General features: G+C 40.3%; 1 protein-coding gene and 1 long non-coding RNA gene across 3 annotated transcripts in view; one reads left to right on the top strand and one right to left on the bottom strand.

Moving 5' to 3' along the window:
- The window catches only part of Nalf1 (NALCN channel auxiliary factor 1), a 522,562-nt gene that overhangs the window by 440,905 nt on the left and 62,468 nt on the right, over positions 1 to 19,189 (bottom strand). The gene's annotated exons all lie outside the window — the stretch shown is intronic.
- Positions 8,835 to 10,966, top strand: LOC120097419 (uncharacterized). Its single transcript, XR_015640482.1, has 3 exons — positions 8,835 to 8,910; positions 9,768 to 9,940; positions 10,715 to 10,966. It is a non-coding gene; the product is annotated as an uncharacterized LOC120097419 (long non-coding RNA).

Below are 19,189 nucleotides of genomic sequence, written 5' to 3'. Positions count from 1 at the left end.
TGCCAATTTGCTACATTAATGATAAATAAAAAAGAATGCCTTCGCCATATCATAGTAAAGCAGGCTTTCACTGGATAGCTTTGTAATGCCATCTGAGCTTAGTTAAGCCTATTTAATGATAAAGATTGAAACTAATAAATACCATGTAGTCTTCGGGGACTTTGAGAATGACATATTCAATGAACACCTATTAAACCTTTATCAATATTTGAGGAACACATTACGTCCATGACGAATTGCATGCTTGAGGGTATAATCAGCTAGCTGTTTTAAATTCCTCTTTTTCTAGGTCACACTGCTCTTTATTTTAAAAATAGCTATATATTTTAGCTGTGTTTCCTTTGCTCATTGTAAAAATAAAATGCAGCAGGACAGAAAGCCCACCTGTAATGCTCCATCAGAGGAAGCGCTGTCAACGTGTGAGGAGAGCCCTTCAGATTGTGTTAGGAAGTGGCTGTCAAGATGGGTGTGTGTGCAGCTTACAGACTTCAGATTGCTCACCCTTTCCCTCAGAGGGACTGGGCTCAAGCTAAGAGTTTTATCAAACCCTTGGAGTGGGTAAAGGAAAAACACATCTTCCAGAGTGATAAAGCGGTGATTGGACAGGTATGGGGAACTTTAAGGAATCCTCCTATACCCCCAAAAATCTTACCGTTAAAAATCCTACCTCTTTTAATGAAACAAAAACCAAGCCTGAAGTGAATTGCAATTGGCCACTAAACTAATTTTCTTTTATGCTTTACTATATAGTTTATTAAAATGCGGAATCATATGCATTAATACTAACAATTTTGTTGAAATCTTGAATGTTTGTACTATTGAAGAGTACTATTGCTTGCTATAGCCCGTCAGATACACAGAGATAAGTTAATGTCAGGTACATGGTATGATTTATTTTTTACTCACCAGAGGACTTCCATTATGGGGGTGAAACCAGAAATCCCCACCGATAAGAATATACCAAATCCTTTGCATTAAATCTACAGGGACCTAGTCCAACGTAAAATGCAAGCCTTATAAGATTTGTTAAAATGATGGGAATGTAGTACAATTTATAGATTTCAGGTTATTTTACAACTATGTCTTGTAGGCAATTTAAAACTGTTTGTGAAAAGGCAGGGATCACAGAGTGCTGCCTTTAATGGAGCCTGACCTCAAACAGAAAGGCCTCAGAAGTGCAAAGGAGTTTGTCTGTACTGATGGATTAAAGACTTGGTCCAGAATGACTCCTTGATGTCTGTGATTGTCTGGTAATTTGGCTGAGACAAAGGCAATGACAATGACAATGGAAAGAATCAGAGACATGGGGATGAGGTAGGGAAGAAACCAACCGCAGTGTGTCAGGCAGACAACCCAACAGGAAAGGAAAATTGACAGAGAATTAAAGATTGAAAAGGCTGTGAGGTGGTTCAGCAAAGCGCCTGCTGGACAGGGATGAGGAACTCCTTGGTCCCTGTAACCATGTGAAAAGACAAATATGGGGTCAAGTTCTTCTATCTAGTAGCAGAAACTAGAGAACAAATGTATCCTGAAATGTCCTAGAAAGTTACACAACATTTTCATCAGTCTACACCAGGATATGTCCAAACATCTACATCTCCATGTAAATAAGGGAATAACTACATTCTTATGAGAAATGTCCTTTACTGCATAGAGGAAAACTCTCACCTGAGTCCATGCCTTGTAGTCACATAAAAGTTCAGGGCAGTGCTAATTGCACTTCCTTCCTGTGTCTCACACAGAACCATGGTGTGTGTGTCTAACACAGAACTACAGCAAGTCAGTCCTGAGGATAAGCTAGCCATCTGGTTTCTCTTCACAGCCACCTGTTACTTTGTCCTGTGCTCTGTAGCCACACCCATCTGTGTCTAGTTACTTTGTCCTCTGCTGTGTAGCAACACCCCTCCCTTTCTTGATACTTTTCTGTGCCGTGTAGCCAAATCTCTCCCTCTCTTGATACTTTGTTCTGTGCTGTGTAGCCATGCCCGTGTTTCTGGGGTCCTGTCACTGCTAAGTCCTTCTAAATCATAATTCACACTTTTGTGCTTCTATATAATAAGAAATGAATTTAAAAAAATGGGATATGAGTAAAGGGGAGACAGCACAAGAAGAGAGCACTACCAAGAAATCTTCCACGAAGTCAGTTGAGAAAAACTTTTATAAGAAACTATGCTATGGATAGGGAAACAAAAGCAGTACATACTTGGATGCTACCAAGTGACGTCTGTCATGTCAAATGACATGTGCTCTGTGATCACTTAGTGAAGCCTTAGGATAAACTTAGATAATAAAAATATTAAGCCAGGTTTGGCCCTGCCAAGAATTCAACAAATGAACAATGGTTTATTTTAGCATTGTGACTCTGATTTGCTCAACAATGTGAGACTGTGATAAGCTTTTAAACTATTGTGGTCTTTGGCTTTTCTTCTAAAAAAAATAAAATAAACGAATGTATTTGTCTACAGGTGAGACTCATTTTAAGAATTGGGGTAAACGTGGAAAAGTTTCAGCACAGAAGTTTATGATAGTTTTAAAAAACACTGAGTATGTCAATAGAATTATTGAAGTTCTTTTTTTTAATTAAATGAGACTCCTGAAAAATACCAATTAAGAACAAGCGAGTGGCATTTCAATTATATCTTCATTTTTGAGCTCGGAGATGAAAAAGGAGTCCAATCTTTCAGGGACATATGAGCAAAAATTCTCAAAGCTAATAACAGCAATAAAATTAATGAACTGGGGGTTGTTTGCAGACACTTTTAATTTAGAAGTAAGCGTAGTTCTTCCCACTCAATCTGTCCAGTGGGTTTAGTACATTGCAGCAGATACAGCAGTGAGACTACTGCTCAGGCAATGACCATGGCCACTTCACTGAGGCCTGATAACCTGTAGCTTACCCTGACTAAAGTGGGCACTGTCATTGGCTAAGGAATCTTTTCACTGGTGTACCTCAAACTTCAAAATTATCTTTTCTCTTCTGTAATTACAGTGGATTCCAACATTAGCCCGTTATGTAAAAAAAAAAATGTGGTCTTTTGATTATTTCTTTTGTTTGGAGTTGCCTCAAATCAGAGGTGGTTGTTGCGTTCTGATTATTCATTGAGTTTTGTACTTTTAGAGAAAATTGGGGGTGGACACCTTTATATGGGACATGCTCTTTGAATGCCTCAAACTTTCAGATGGTAATGGTGTTTCCATTGTTTTTGCACAGTCCACAGACCTAGATTTTAGTTAATCTAGAAGGCTACATACTGGGTGGAAAAATCTGTGGATTATTGGGTCTTAGCATTTGAAATAGATTTCAGGAGTTGGCTCTAGTAACTCAGATTCTTTTGTGCAATGATCCCTGTAATTGCTTTCAAGCCATTACCTGGTGACATTGGTCCAAATGTAGGGTTGGCTCACAGCTTCCCTTCAGGCCTTGGTACTTAGAAGATGGCAAGGGAATAATGACCCCTTAATTGTCTTTGACTTTACCAATCTGTAAAATCCTTAATGATGAAACTTTATGGGGTTTTTTGTGTTTTGTTTTGTTTTGTTGTTTGTTTGTGTTTTGGGCTTCATAACAAACATCTTTTCACCTCCTTGCTTTTAGCAATTCTTCTATGGTTTCTTGCTTTGGCTCACTGAGCCACTGAGTTTCAGGATCCTCAAGTGTGTGTGGTCTGTGTTCTTCTTTCTGAAGTCTGGGGAACCTGAGCTAAGCACATAAAATCCCATGTGTTCTCTCGAAGGCACACACACACATCTGTTTTGTTGGAAAATGTGAGTACAGAGAGAAGTTGTCTCGCCACTCACACTCCCATTGTGCTTATAATTGAAGTTTGAATGGATCAAATTAAAATGTGAGATTTAAACAGTTTACTTTGTGGTTCTTCCCAATGGACTGGACCTATGTTTTGTGCTAGAGAATTTTTTTTAAGCTGGTATAAAGGTAATCATTTAGACTTTTTAGAAGTTGTGTGAAAATTGTCATAATTAATAAATTGAATAGTTACTGGCTTTGCAGAATGACTTTTTACACACACAAAAATCACTTCCTTTAATTGCATAACCAAATAAACACATATTTCTATCCGAAATATATACCTATGTAGAACAAAGTGCAATCTTAAATAGTATCAGTCAATGTAGACGCAACATTGCATCCAAACAATTTACTAGTATATTCCTATATATTCTGGAAATTTCTACATACAAAAGAACCAGGAAACTTTCCTATCACACACCAGGCCACAGGCCTCCCTTTGCTGAGAAAAATACAACTTTTAACATAGGTCTGACTATTTCTTTGGGGAGGAATATGGACTGTTATGCAAAACAAAATTAATTGCTTACAGTCTTGGGAACACATCACCTGGATATCACTCGCTGATGTGAATTCTAATGTTCTGCTTGCCACAGGACTACTATAAAATATACTCCCCCAAAGCCATTCTGTTATTTCATTTAAGAGAATTTTCCTCTTAAATGATCAATTCTAAGTTTTCTTAAACTATTCCTTGTGAAGGTAATTACTTAATTAACTAAGCCAGTCTGTCACACTTCTCTTTATCAACTATTGGTTGAGCAACTGCCATACTCCAGCAACCATCCTGGAACATTCTAGACTGAGATAACTGGAACAGAAGTAATGACAGTTGTCCCATGACACATATGTGCTAGCCTGTTAGATGACAGGTACTGAGACTGAGTCTCTGTGTCACGTAGACACTGACTAACAGAACCAGAAACTAGTGTCTGTTGAAGAGCCCTCCAAGGTAGCTCATCTGGTAAAGAAGCTTGCTCTTGGGCAATCCTCAAGATCTGAGTTCACTCTTCATGATCCCAATAGTGAGAGGGAGAAGTCAATCCCTAAAGTAAGCCTCTGGCCTCTGCATGCATGTGTGTCTTGGAGCACATGCCCTCCTTCCAACCCCAAAGAAATTAATGTAAAAACTATTACATTTTAGAACAACTGTGGCTGTTCACAATTACAAATTCATATTCAAACCGTATACAATGTCAAATTTCAAGATGGTCCTAATTACTTATCATATTACAGCCTGTTTACACTGCTAAAATTTACCTTACTGAATGAAGGGTAAATGAATGGAGATGACACCTCACCAACACACTGGTTACCAGACCAGCAACTCACGGGGCTACTAAGGGCCTCCATGTCACCACACGATAAAAGCCTATTAAATATGGTGAACAGCATGTTGCCTGTACGTCTGCCAAAGCTATTTCAACCCGAGATGTGGTTTTTGTTTGTGTGACATCTTTCATTTGGGCTATATTTAAGTGTGATTGATGATTCTCAATGTTGTCATCGGAAGCATGAACTGAAACAGACAGTACTGGAATACGTGAAGCTGCTTTGCTATCCATGATAAATCATACCATGGGTCCATAATAAATCAAATGCAAACAAACTAAGAAACAATGCAGAGCAGAGACGAACAGCTCAGCGTAAAGTTGCTGTCTAGACCTTGGCTCTGAAAATGGGATAATCTCCTGAGGGCTTTGCCAAGAATTTAGTAAGTCAATTCCGAAAGATTTACATATGGTTCTTATCCTAATTATTTCCCTCCATCTCTTCATAAACTTTCCAAAGCAAAATAAGCTTTCATGTGAACAACTCTTGTTTAATAACAAAGTTGCAACTGCTGATCACTGTATCAAGATGAGAATGAGCATTAGTTATTTTGAACACACTTAAGGTGTGGAAAGGTGCAGAGGTCGTTTGATTTTCTCAATCTTGCTGAAGAGAATTTCCTCCTTATATGGTCAATTTCCAGTATTTTAAACTATACATCAAGAAGCTAACTGCTTACTTAACTAAGCCAGTGTGCCAGGCTTCTAGTCATCGACCATAAGTTGAGCATCTACTGTGCTACACACCCCATGCTAGAACATGTGCTCCGTAATAGACACGTAAGGAAGAGCCACATCAGCCATTTTGAGGTTATTCCAGGTAGCAATAAGCTCCAACCCCAATACTTACTTTTGCTTCCATATTTATCTTTGTTACAGAGCTCCAGCTCTGTAAACCGTGCAACACACTTTCCTGGATTATCTGCAAATGTTAGATGCGTCCCCAATCCTTATCCAACATCGATGGATTTGTAAACAAACGAGGGCAGCACAGTCAGGTTGTAACCAGTACCAAACACTTAATCGGAATATTTAAGTTTGACATTTCCATTCTGGCTTCACCGATGGGAGCAACCAAGAGATCACTGGTTGTCATGGTACTCAACTTATGAAGACACCGCATAAAATGAGACTTTCCATCTGGTTTACTGGCTTCCAAGCATTGATCTGATCCCCATGTGCCTTGCTGCTTATTGGAGGAAGGCAAGGAGCCTCTCTTCCAACTAGGAATCCCTTTCCACATTTCCTCTAAGGTACACCATTAGAAGCCACACAGATGCATGGGTTCTCAGCAAGCCAGTGTTCTACACTGTGCTCCCTTTACACTGTCCCCTCTCCACCCTGTCCCCTCTCCATACTGTCCTCTCTGCTCTGTGGACTGAGCTTTGCCTGGGAATTTTTTCATGTCAAAATGAGATCACAACACACAAAGAAGGCTTGAGGATGTTTTCAGGAGGCCTTTTCAATCCCTTCTCCTACTCTTCTGATCTCCACCCTCTTCCAAAAATCTCAGCAGCTTTTCTTTCAGTTGTGGAGGTAAAACTGGCAAGCACAGCATTCCTCTTCTGTCTCCTACTGCTGCCTTGCTAGTCGACAACATCTACTAAAATGCGGAAGCCTAGCTGGTGGACTGAAGGCCTTGGGGAAATCGTGCACTATTTTTCAAAGTTAACATAGCATTTTATCTTCTTGTAACTGTGCCGTTATTGCTGCATTCTGTGAGGTCGGGCTTTAAGGCTCTCTGATGTCCGTGCTTTGTAAATGCTGTTAGTGAAGATGGTTTTGTCCTTGACCGACCTGCACAGGGCCCATCAGCTAGCCAATCCCAACCTCACACTCAGTGTTGTCGTCATTCTGTTTGCTTTCTTCATCGCCCCTCCCTCACCTTCCTATGTTACTGTTAAATGATGTCTCTCCTTTGTTTCAGAGTTTTCCTTGCTCCCAGTGCAAACATCTGGCGTTCTTTTCATGCCTTAGAAAAATCGTTCATTCTGATTAGTTTCAGCCTCCTGGTGTGCAAGATGAAAGGGATAAAAATGGTCACTATTTCCCAGAAATGATGAAATGGTCAAATAAGCCGATCTCTGTGGAGAGCACATACTTCTCCAGCATCTGCAGCAGTCCTGAAAGCCATGTCAGCCATGTTCCGGAAGTCCACACTGACTTAGCTCTCACCCTGCATGACACCCCCGCCCCTGGAGAGACCTGCACATGGTTATTGGCATGAAGTAAGTGTCAATCATTCACTGACCAGCTAAGATCCATTTGCTGAGTGTTTCATCATTTAATAACCCAGGCCATAGGAATAAAGCTGCATACTTATCAATTCATACTGGGTCAACATGTTATTGTATATTAGTATATGATTTTGATCATAAACTCCTCCCTACTCCCATCAACTCCTTCAAGGTCCTCTCCACCCCATATTTTCTTTCAAATGCATGTCTTTGTAATATATATACAAATATGTATTTGTATATACATACATAGGCATATATAAGACTGAGACCAAGTAGAGTTGCCTACATGTGTGTAGGGCTGACCATGTGGGCATAGAGAACCTGTGAGTGGGTTCCTGAAGAAAACTGATTCTCCCTTCCTCAACAGCACCCATTGGCTTCTTATCTAGGAGTGGAGCCCTGGGAGCTCATGCCCATCCACAGAGAGTATTGATTAGCACAATTTAATGGAGACTATCATAGCTTTTGAGAGCTCATGGGTGAAGCTTCCTTGGTACAACCTGAAGATGGCATTTCACAGCAGATATCTTGGTCCTCTGGTTCTTAGACTCTGTCTACGCCCTCTTCTGAGATTCTGCCCAAGCCTTGGATGTAGGAGGAAATGCTGTAGTGTAAAGGCCCAGTAAATAGGAGTGAACTCTGACCTTGTGCTGTAAACCCAGCAGAAATGGTGTGAACATAGACTCTAGAGGAGAATCCACTACTCTATTGATGTGGCACCCCAGCTACCCTCTAAGTACTTCTCCAAATGCCCTCAGATCAGTGCTGCTCTGGGTCATCACCAAGGAAGATGATTTTAGCAGTAGATTAGGCTGTTACAGAGAATGACAAGTGATTAAAGTGCAGAGAGTCAGTGACTGCAGTGTTCTCATCCCTAGTGTGTGTGTGTGTGTGTGTGTGTGTGTGTGTGTGTGTGTGTGTGTGTGTGTGTGTATTTCTATAAAATATTATGGTATAAAATATACTACAGTGTGCTGATAATATGAAAACCATTTCACTTCATTTCTGCTTATTTTTTGAGTTCTGAGAAGTTTGTGCAACAAAAGAACATTCATTTACTAGCAATTGCCATTCTCATATTAACTGTATAGTGTTGTGGTTTGCCTTGGAGTTCTCTCTGAATTTGTAAAATAAAGGCAAGAGCTCGAGATTTGGGCAGAGGGAGGAGTCGGGAGCGAGAGGGGAGGAGTCAGGAGAGGGGAGGAGTCAGGAGGGGGAAAAGTCAGGAGGGGGAGGAGTCGGGGGAGGAGAGTGGAGAAGGGAGCAGAGAGTTGTCGTGGGAGAAGGAGAAGCTGGAGACCTGGCAAATAAAAGGTGCAAGGGATGAGGGATTTGGGAGCTAGGAATAGGACAGTGTAGGGTGGATCTGCCCAATCTAGATGCTAGATTGTTTTCATATTGAGTTGCGTTTTCTTTGTACTGGCCGATTCCGGTTGGAGAGGAAACTGCAACAAACTGTAACAGTGTAGAACACAGGAGCCGTGAGAGTACGTCATGGCGGAGGCTTTGAAACACAGGAATGGAGAAACTGGTAAGCTAGCCTCTCTGAGATGAGTTACTCTGAGTCACCAGTGCCTTTCACCTGACATGCACTGTTGGCCTTCAAAGTCTGAATACCACCCTCACTGTAAACTGTCTCTTTTCTAACTGTGGATGTCCTGTGACTCTGTCAACATCTCTTCCTCCTTTCATAGTAGCATTGTGTGTTCAAACCATGTTCTGGGAGGGTGTTATTTGATCATGACATTTTAGAGTTAACAGCAATGAATTGATCCAGTCAGAAAATGACCAATGTTCCTGAACAGATTAAAAACATGCCCACCCTCGAATTATCTCCTTGGAGGGTTTAATTAACATGTGGGCATATGACATGTGTATATATTATTATTCTTACATGGTCACATTTACCACTGTTTTCACCACATAAATCTGGCTTCCAAAGAACAGAGCCCCCTTCAAAGCTTTGGATTTTCATTTTGCTTTGTTTTTGATTTCTTTGCTGAAGAAACTTATAGAAGGATACTAAGTTTCATTTCTTGAAACCAGTTTCATCAGGAAATCATACTGAAACCCTTCCATCATGAGAGGTGACTTACTGTCATTTTTTTCCAAACCACCAGGTTAGACCTGAGCAGAAGATGATTCTTGGGGGATGGGTATGCCTGCTCCTCCCAGTGAGAGCAAATGCCTTACAGGGGGGCCTGTTTTCCAGAGCCATGGGAATACTGTGCAGGTAGCAAGTAGAGACGGTGCTATAGATAATGTGGTGTAACACAAGAGGAGGAATTCCACTGACTGCTTTCAGCTCTACACAGTCTTATTTGTTTCAGAAGAGTGGATTTCCTTACAGAGACACAGAGGACACCATAAATAACTTCTGTCTTGTAGCATTTGAGTGGTGACTCTCTGCCCGAGATTGTGACGTCAGCAACCAAGACAGGGGGTGGAAACGTGGAAACTACACACTTCCAGTAACCATGGAAACAGCAATTGTCCTGTAGCAGAATCTTCTATAAATACAAGAATAACTATTCTTTGAGTCAGTCCATAAAGACTTCTTTGTAAGTTACTCTCCATTTTTCCTCAAACCTTTTAGGCAAGCTAGCAGGTCTCAAGAAACCATTTTAAAACTTGCACTGTTCAATCATTGAAATCAAATAGAAAAAGGTGTTGTTTCACTGAAACACAGAAGATCTTCAAGAAGGGTGTTTCTCCAGTGCTTTGATATCTCACTCTGCTAGGTTAAAAACCCCACAGAAGTACAAAGTAACTTTAGAATTGGGGCTCTCACAATATCAAAAGGATAGGACAGCATAAGATGATTCCCAAAATGGGAAAGCACAACATGGGAGACCATAAACCAAAGGATGTGTGGCAACAGGAACTGACATCCTAAGAAGAAAGACAGAAGTCATGGGCCAGTGAGAATTCATTTGTTTATACACCCATGATCCAAAAGGAGAGTGGATTAAGATCAGGAAGAAGTCCAGGTAATGCTTCCTGTGTAAGACCCAGGACTTTGACAGGGCAATCCACAGAATAAACCTGACCCTCAGGCCTCTCCTCCCACTCTGCTCTGCAGGAATAGCGTCATGCTTAACAGAGAGCTTAGGGGGTTAATGGATAGAACTCAGAGAATGGATGCCACAGACTCTGCCCAGATCTGAGTAGGTCAGAGAGCCCCTGTGAATGGCCTATCAAGGGAAGTCAGAAATGCCCTTGTTTCAGAGAAGGAACAAAGTTCCAGGAGGTTGACACATCCACTCAGGGGCAGTGATAACCTAGAATGTGACTGGGATCATTCCATCCTGCTCTTCTATGTTCCCTTTTTACAGATACCCTCTTGGCATCGGCATGAAGAAAAGAAGATGCACTGTGCTCGTGCAACACTGCTGTTAGTAAGGTCTTATCACCACTCATCGCTGACAGCTTAAAGTCTTCTCTTAATCAATCCTTCCTACGTTCACAAATAAATTCCGTGTGTGTACACCAGGTCTTTTCAACAATATGAAATTCTAGCCAATTTTCCAATAATATATTTATATGCCAGAAAATATGATCCCCACAATTATAAGATACTACCCTAACCATCTGTGTAATTTTGTTTATTCCAAGAAAAAAAAAAAACTTCATTATAGGCTCAGAAGTCCTGCGAATGCTTCACAGGAGTTGAGTCTGGAATACGCCCTGTGTTCTCCTAACAGTTCAAGGTTTATATGACTTCCCTTTTCAGCCACTGAGACCAGACTTATTGCTGTTTATAAAGTACAGGTAGGTAGCTAGGTAATACGAGTAGCTTGGGAAGTCACTAGAGATCAAATCCCCTATGGCTGCCTTTACTTCGCCCCTCATTTCCTTGGTAACACCAGAAAGGAACATTATCACACTGTCCCAACTCAGACGTCTTGGTCAAAAGAATAGAATACCTCTGGTTTTGGATAGATACAAGACATTGTGGTGGAATTTACAGATTATAAAATTACATGTCCTCTCTGGATCCAGGGCCTGGAGAGATGGCTCAGTGGTTAAGTCGATATAGATTAATTCCAAGCACTCTTATAGCAGCTAACAATCTATAACTCCAGTTTTCCCTGGACTCAAAACCTGCTCCACAAGCACTGTACACTCATGGTGCACAGAAAGACGTACATGTAGAAAAAACATATACACATAAATAATAATACTTAAAGTTATTATTATTATTATCATCATTATTAAATCCATCTGTACCTACCAATCACCTGCCTAGTAGACCATCCTACAGAAAATCTGACCCACCTAAAGACATTCCAAGAAGATAGAAGAAATACTGATCAGTGAGATAATATATTTCTCCTTCCCAGAAAACACTTTCCATAATGCAGCTGCTGTCTGAATTGGTGGTTCAGTGGTAGAATTCTTGACTGCCACAATGCAGCTGCCTACAAGCCTCCACCATGCAGCCTGCCCATCTTTGTGAGGTTTAACACAGAAGGGCTTACTGTATCCATTCCTCCTTTCCATCTCTCTGTTTCTGAACTTCCCTAGTCTCTCCCTGACACTGCCTTCCTCTCCAACGTGCAACTGCTTTCTGCCTGCCATTCCTGAAGACTATTGGGCTACTCTACCCATCCATGCCCCTGTTCCTGGCAGCTGCTGAGGTTAACAGCTAGCCCGATTCATTGTTCTTTCCTCCAACTCCAATATCATCCTCACTTTTTCTTCTGAGACAGTTTCTAAATTATTTTATTAGCAAGACTGGTAACTTACTAAAAGAGACTTGATTTCTCCAGCATCAACAATACAGAAATTAATGTCACTGTCCATGTCTCTATTTCTTAGGTATATCAGACAACAGGATTCAGAACTGCTTTTCTCCATATGCAGTGATTTATCTGTAAAGTAAAACAATCTGAGATCGCTTGCCCATTTACGGTTGTGTCTTGTAAAGCATTTAAGTCATTCTTCCCTTAATTCTAATTTATGTGCTTAAATTATTAATAAGCGTATCTGCTAATCAAATCTGGGTGATGTAATTCAATTTTTTAGACGCTGGTGGTTTCATTCATTTCTGTGATTTATGAAGCTGTAACTTGTATTTACACACTTATCTCCCTATTAAATATTCATCTGCCAGCCAGCTGTCCCCCCTAGTTACCTAATGGTTTTTTCAAAGCTGATGTGCATTTTACCTTTGGGTTAGCATTCAGTTCTCAATAGAACACCTGTGGAAACTTTCAGTAAGACTGTGCTTTCAGTCCCCCCAAACATGTAAATCTTTCACCATATCTCAAACTTGTCATTTTTCATCTAACACCCAATCCTGCCATTGTCAGGAGCCATCACAGGACAAGCTAGTAACCAGCAGGTGATCTTCCTGAGATGTCCGCCTAAGATTAAAATCTACAACAGAACTCCAGTAGGTAAGGCCTAGGAGAAAATCACTTTAGGAAAGATTCCTGCTATTAATATGCTTTTCCTGTTATTCTTAAACATGTATAACAATCACCATGAATTAGCCCCTCCCTTTTGAGCAGAACCCTGCAGTTCTACAAAGATGTACTATCCTATAGTGATGCTATATAGACAAATGGATGACTTTGTAATTCTTAATGATGACCCTATTAAGAATCCCTAAAATTATATCAGTATTTATTAAGGTCTTTTATAGTGGGACTGATATTAAGTCCCTTTCTGATAGTCAAAACTGCAATGAGAACTGTCAGCCTCCCATGTGTCACCAGTTAATTGCTTCTAGATAGTAACAGACTTTCTACTACACAGAGCACACTCCAAGAGATGGTAAAACCATTAATCAAAGGTCATAAAATGGGACTAATGATTTATTAGAGGTACTAGAACAGAAGATAAAATATTAACTGGCTTACTGGTTTATCTAAACAAAATCTCACTAATATCTTAGTTACAATGAACCTGTGGAGCTGAGACAGGTGACGAATGTTTAACGGGATAATTATTCCTAATGGATATTCATGTAAACATTCACTGTTGTAAACTTCTTATTTGATTTATGAACTTACTTGAATTTGTGTGTGAACTTGTGATGAACTTTTTACCGTGTGATTTGTATTCTGAAAGATGTTTAAGTGCTGAGAACAAAGAAAAGAACTCAAAAAAATATTTTCCTTGCCACACTTAGGGTCTTCCCCCCTTTTCTTAGATAGCTTTTATAGGAAACTTCTTACAACTTAGTTGTAAATGCTATAATCATTTTTCAAAGTGTCCCTTTTTCTGCCCTGACTTCTACTAGCAGGCTGAAAGTTAGAGCCCCGCAGTTCCTGCTGAGATAGAACAAAGGGCACGTTACTTAATCTCCTGCTGTTAGGCTACAGGTGTCAATCCCCTAAACCAGCCGCTTTTTATCCTTAGAAAGAGCAAGAACATTTCTAGGACTTTTTAGAAGCTATCATCAGCATCTCAGTACAGTTAGAGAGCTAGAACATCCAGAGAACATCAGTCTTTAAAGCCACATCAGAGTCCCACTCTGTGCCCAGGTTCAACCCGCTCCAGGTGGGGAGGCTCCTGGCATAGCATCACCAAGTTAACATCTTCTTTGTTTTCCGCTGGATTAGTGATTGTCACCAGGATTCTATATTGGCCCCATGATCAATTCTCTGTGTCCAGGCCATGGTACTCCATTTTTAAGAATGAATATGATCACAGTGTTTTTATTTTTAACCCTTTTAACCGAGAAGTTCACAACATGGGTTTGCCATTCTTTCCCTGTCCCTTCATGGGTCAGTCTACCTGAAGGAGTATACTCTTTCAAAATGGTCATGATCCTCCCTCTTTTTCCTGCAATCCATCTCTCCCCTTGCTTCCCATGGTACTTTACTATTTCAAATCCACTGAACCCTCCTCTTAGTGATATAGGTTTCTATCTGGTGGCAACAAGTTCCCCTCACTAATGATGACAATGTGCTTAGACTGACCAGACAATTTAGATAGAGTTCCACAAGGCAACAGCTGCTCCCCAGCTCTGCTTGGCTTATCTCTGTTACTCTGCAAGGCAAGCTCCAAGCTCTTGAAAGTACCGGTGAAAGTAATTTGGTTATAACCTTTATCTTCCTCAGGATTAAAGACCATATTCTGTAGAAGGAGAAAAGCTGTCAGAAAGAGTCATAAAGAAAACTCAGCAACATGTGCTATTAGAGATATTGGGTGGAGGCTGATTACAAGACAGAGCAAATGGACCTCGCCTGTCTCAGTTAATGGAAGCTTAATTAGATCAGAGCAAAGCCCCAGTGCTTGCCACAAATGGCCTTGAGACCTCAGTGAGCAGCCTGACAAGTCTCACGTAACTGCTCCCTTAATGATTGGGTATGGAACAGATCACAGCTCATCAGAACTGGACCCAGAAACAAAGGAAAGTGTGTGTGTGTGTGTGTGTGTGTGTGTGTGTGTGTATGTGTGTTTGTGTGTGTACATGTGTGTGAGCATGTGTATGTACATGTCTATATGAATATATGTATGTGCATGTGTATGTACATGTATATGTGTGTTAATTAAGGAGAATTAAAGAACAATGAAAATTACTATATTAAAATGACTTTAGTGGCTTTGCTCAAATATCTCTTAAAGTGTGACGCTCCCTGTCTCTCTGCCTCTCTGTCTCTCTCTCTGTGTGTATGTGTGTGTGTGTGTGTGTGTATGTATGTATATCTGTGTGCCTGCTTCTGTGTCTGTGTGTCTGTTTCTCTCTCTCTCTCTGTGTATGTCTCTCTCTCTCTCTCTCTGTGTGTGTGTATGTGTGTGTGTATGTATGTATATCTGTGTGCCTGCTTCCGTGTCTGTGTGTCTGTTTCTCTCTCTCTCTGTGTGTATGTCTCTCTCTCTCTCTCTCTCTCTCTCTCTCTCTCTCTCTCTGTGTGTGTGTGTGTATGTGTGTGTGTGTATGTATGTATATCTGTGTGCCTGCTTCTGTGTCTGTGTGTCTGTTTCTCTCTCTCTCTGTGTGTGTATCTCTCTCTCTCTCTCTCTCTCTCTCTCTCTCTCTGTGTGTGTGTGTGTATGTGTGTGTGTGTATGTATGTATATCTGTGTGCCTGCTTCTGTGTCTGTGTGTCTGTTTCTCTCTCTCTCTCTCTCTGTGCATGTCTCTCTCTCTGTGCATGTCTCTCTCTCTCTCTCTCTCTCTCTCTCTCTCTCTCTCTGTGTGTGTGTGTGTGTGTGTGTGTGTGTGTGTGTGTGTGTGTCTCCCTGCCCAGACAGGGCCTTGCAATGTAGTTCTAGAGAGGAATTCACTATGTACAGCCTTATGCCTCTTCTGACTCATGGCAATCCCTCTGCTATGCACATCACCTTCAAAGGCATCAAACAAAAGAAAACTTAACAGGTTGGCATCAAAATACAAAGAGATTAATTCTGTTTAGGAAACGTGTGTGGGAGCTTCTGTAGAATACATTACATATTATAATAATAACTTAAGTATATTCAGAAAATAACCATGCATCAAGATGATGAATTGAATACACAGGACGGAAGTGACAGAGGGTCAGAGGGATATTCAATGACAGTAATTTAGCGTGAATCACAGGGAGGTGTGTTGCTTGCCTTGGTACTGAACAGGATAGGGCTCTTCATTGTAGATGTGAGAAGCCATGGCTTCACTGTGATTACAGATAATCAAATGTTAACAAATCCAGCTAAATATGTGGATTATACTAAGTGGATTTTGGGGAAATGTACATAAAATGCTGTGGATAGAGGTAATAATTTAAGAATGCTTTAGTTTTTTTTCTTAAAGATATAAGATAGATAATAGATAGGAAGGTAAGTAGGTAGATGGATGGATGGATAGATAGATAGATAGATAGATAGATAGATAGATAGATAGATAGATAGATAGATAGATGATAGATAGATATGGTTAATTGAAAGTCTATACTTGTAGACTTATACCGTGATAGATACAAGAATCCTGGGATATTTTCTATAATAACCTCACAGCATCATGAATAATCACAACCAGACAGCACGGAAACATGGCACTTAAAAAACACAGAAAAATGCAACTATGACCATCAGTCCTGACAGACAGTTATGCTCCTGTGGGAAGAAGGCCAGGAGCCAATTGTACTGCCATACTTGCCTTTCTCATTGTCCTGACAGAGAACAGAGTGGTTCTGACTGTGTTTGTTTGTTGAGGGTACAATAGGACTGTTGGCAGAATAGCTGTAGAAACCTTGCTCAGAGAGTTGGTGACAACAATCACTTTCTGAAGATACTTAATAAGATTGGAACTCTCATTCTGTAAAGAAAAGAGAGGGCACAATAGCCTGCAAGTTACCATTCTGTTTGTTAAACTGTCCACCCTTCCTTTCTCACATTTTTGCCTTTGTGGTGATTTGAGTAGGAATGGCCCCCATAGGCTTTTATATCTGAATATTTGGTCTTTAGGGAGTTGCTCTACTGGACAGGGATTAGGAGATACGGAAGAAGTATGTCACTAGAAGTGGGTTTTGAGGTTTGAGGGCCCAAGACAGGCTTAGCGTCACTCTCTCTTCCTGGTGCCTGTTGATCCCAATGTTGACCTTTCAGCTACCTCTGCAGCACCATTTCTGCCTGCCTGCTGCCATACTTCCCACCGTGACAATAATGTATTAGATCTCTTTACAATAAACCACCCTGATTAAATGTGTTCTTTTGTAACAGTTGCTGTAGTCATCAAATTTCTTCACAGGAATAGAACAGTGACTAAGACATTCTTCATGCCAATCCTTCTCTTTGACATTGCCGTTCCTCTCATTGCTTCCTTCTCTCCCTTCCTTGACTACTATCATCTGTCTGTCTGTCTGTCTGTTTATCACTTATCTATTTATTTATTATCATTCATCTACTTCTAGTCTATTTACTAGTTATCGTCTATCCTATATATCTATTATGTATCATCTCTCTAAAGCTTATCTATTTATTATCTATCATCTTTCTATAGCCTACCTATTGTCTATCATCCTTATCTATCATCCACCTACTATCCACCCTTGTCTCATCCTACAGTGACTAGTCTTGGGTATGAACGATTATTATTTTAGACTTCAAGTTGTTTTACATTTTACCTAAAAATTGACATTCTTGATTAGGTGATTCTGACTCTAAAATAAAATTTAAAATTAGAGTAGCTGTCGACCCTTTTGTTTCTCATGGTTATTTCCCTTAAAAGAAAAAAAATACATTCCCTTCCTCAATAAGTCATAAAAATGAAATAGAATAATTTCAACCCTTGAAACTATGTAATCTGTCATGAGAAGAGGATAATCGGTTATCTTTAATTGTGAAATGTGGGAGACACTAGTGCTAAGATTGATGAGTTTGGAATCTGGATCAGGAAGTAGAATGTAATTTGAATTGCATTTCTTATAAGTTTACCAGCAAAGGGCTCAGGTGTTTAATTCTAAAATGAGCCATTCGTCCCCGAAAGCTACGAGCTTGGCTTGGCTTCTCTTTAAGTAAGTCACTCTTGTTTATAGAAAATTTTAGTATGAGGATCCCAAGTCACCTCTACCTCACAGCTACAGACACCAGTGGGTCTCATGCACATGCTCCTGAGCAGAGCATATGTTCGATTTATATCTGCAAACCATTGCTGCAAAGAGCCACATGGCATGTCATTTGTAATGTACAACAGAACAAAAATAAAGGAGAAATAAAAGGGTTATTATATGCCCTCTGAACTTTGGGCAAATTGGTTTGTTTCAGTGAAATGGCCTGTTTATTTCAAATGCTACTCTTGATATTTGGTACCATTTGAAGCAATGTCTGCATGGCTCCCTCAGAGGTTGAATAAGGGCTCAGCCACAATGACAGAATTAGTCAGGGCATTGAAAGTATACTTCACCGACTAGAGCGACACTGCCAAATATCGTGCCTTTGAATCTGTTCTCAGAGTTCCCCCAAGACCCTCTACTGAATTCCCAGCACGGAATAAGCCTCACCTGGTTCTGGATCTTAGAGAAATAGATTAATGTCAGAATTCCAGTACTGGTGTTTTTATAGCTCATCTCCACGGTCTCTGCAGTGAGTGTGATGTAAGCTTGAGTCAGGCTTATCTGTTCTGAATCAGCCTCTCTTCTGACTTGAGGGTCATCGTCTCTCCTACCTACAAAGTCTATTATCCATTCGGTTACCCAGACATAAATAAACCCATGTGGACATCACTACTTCCCTTACTGTATGAATTGGCATTGCAATATTAATCTCGTTACACATTCAATCCTTGAAAGTTGCTCCAAGTCGTCTGAAAAGAAGTGGATCACAAATATGAATTGTATCGTTGTATCTTCTTCACCAGCATCTCTGAGTTAGCTAATGCCCAAAGCATCCACAGGTAAAAAAGCAAAAGAATAAAACATCTTCTTTAAGTAAGCTACTCCCGCAGTCAGTTTCATCCTTCCTCCGGAAGCCTCATACATCTGTTCCCATGGCCTTGCATGGGAAGAATAGCTGTCTATCACCTTCCACTCAAACTGGGCTCTGAAATTCCTTCAGCTTACCTTCCCAGGGCTGGCCTTGCTAATATTTTTATGGAATAGTTCCCTTTTCTCCAGTAATTATTCTGCTCTGTTTTCTCCAGTTCGATCTTAATGGTTCAAACCCTGGAGGAGGCACACAAGTTCTAACGGTGTCACTGATTATAAAAAAAAAAAAAAAAAAAAAGTTGGTTTTGTTCCAGGTAGATACATACATCTTGCTTTTCACTGAAATATAATATATTGTCACTTTTAAATGGAAAAAGATAAGTCATTCATTCTCCACTACTAACAACCCCTGCAAATATAGGATATGAAACACGAGCATTTATAGATCTTTGGA

The sequence above is a fragment of the Rattus norvegicus genome, chromosome 16 (genome assembly GCF_021556685.1).
Source record: "Rattus norvegicus strain SHRSP/BbbUtx chromosome 16, alternate assembly SHRSP_T2T, whole genome shotgun sequence".
Taxonomy (NCBI): Eukaryota; Metazoa; Chordata; class Mammalia; order Rodentia; family Muridae; genus Rattus; species Rattus norvegicus.
This window is presented reverse-complemented; position numbering and strand designations above follow the sequence as displayed.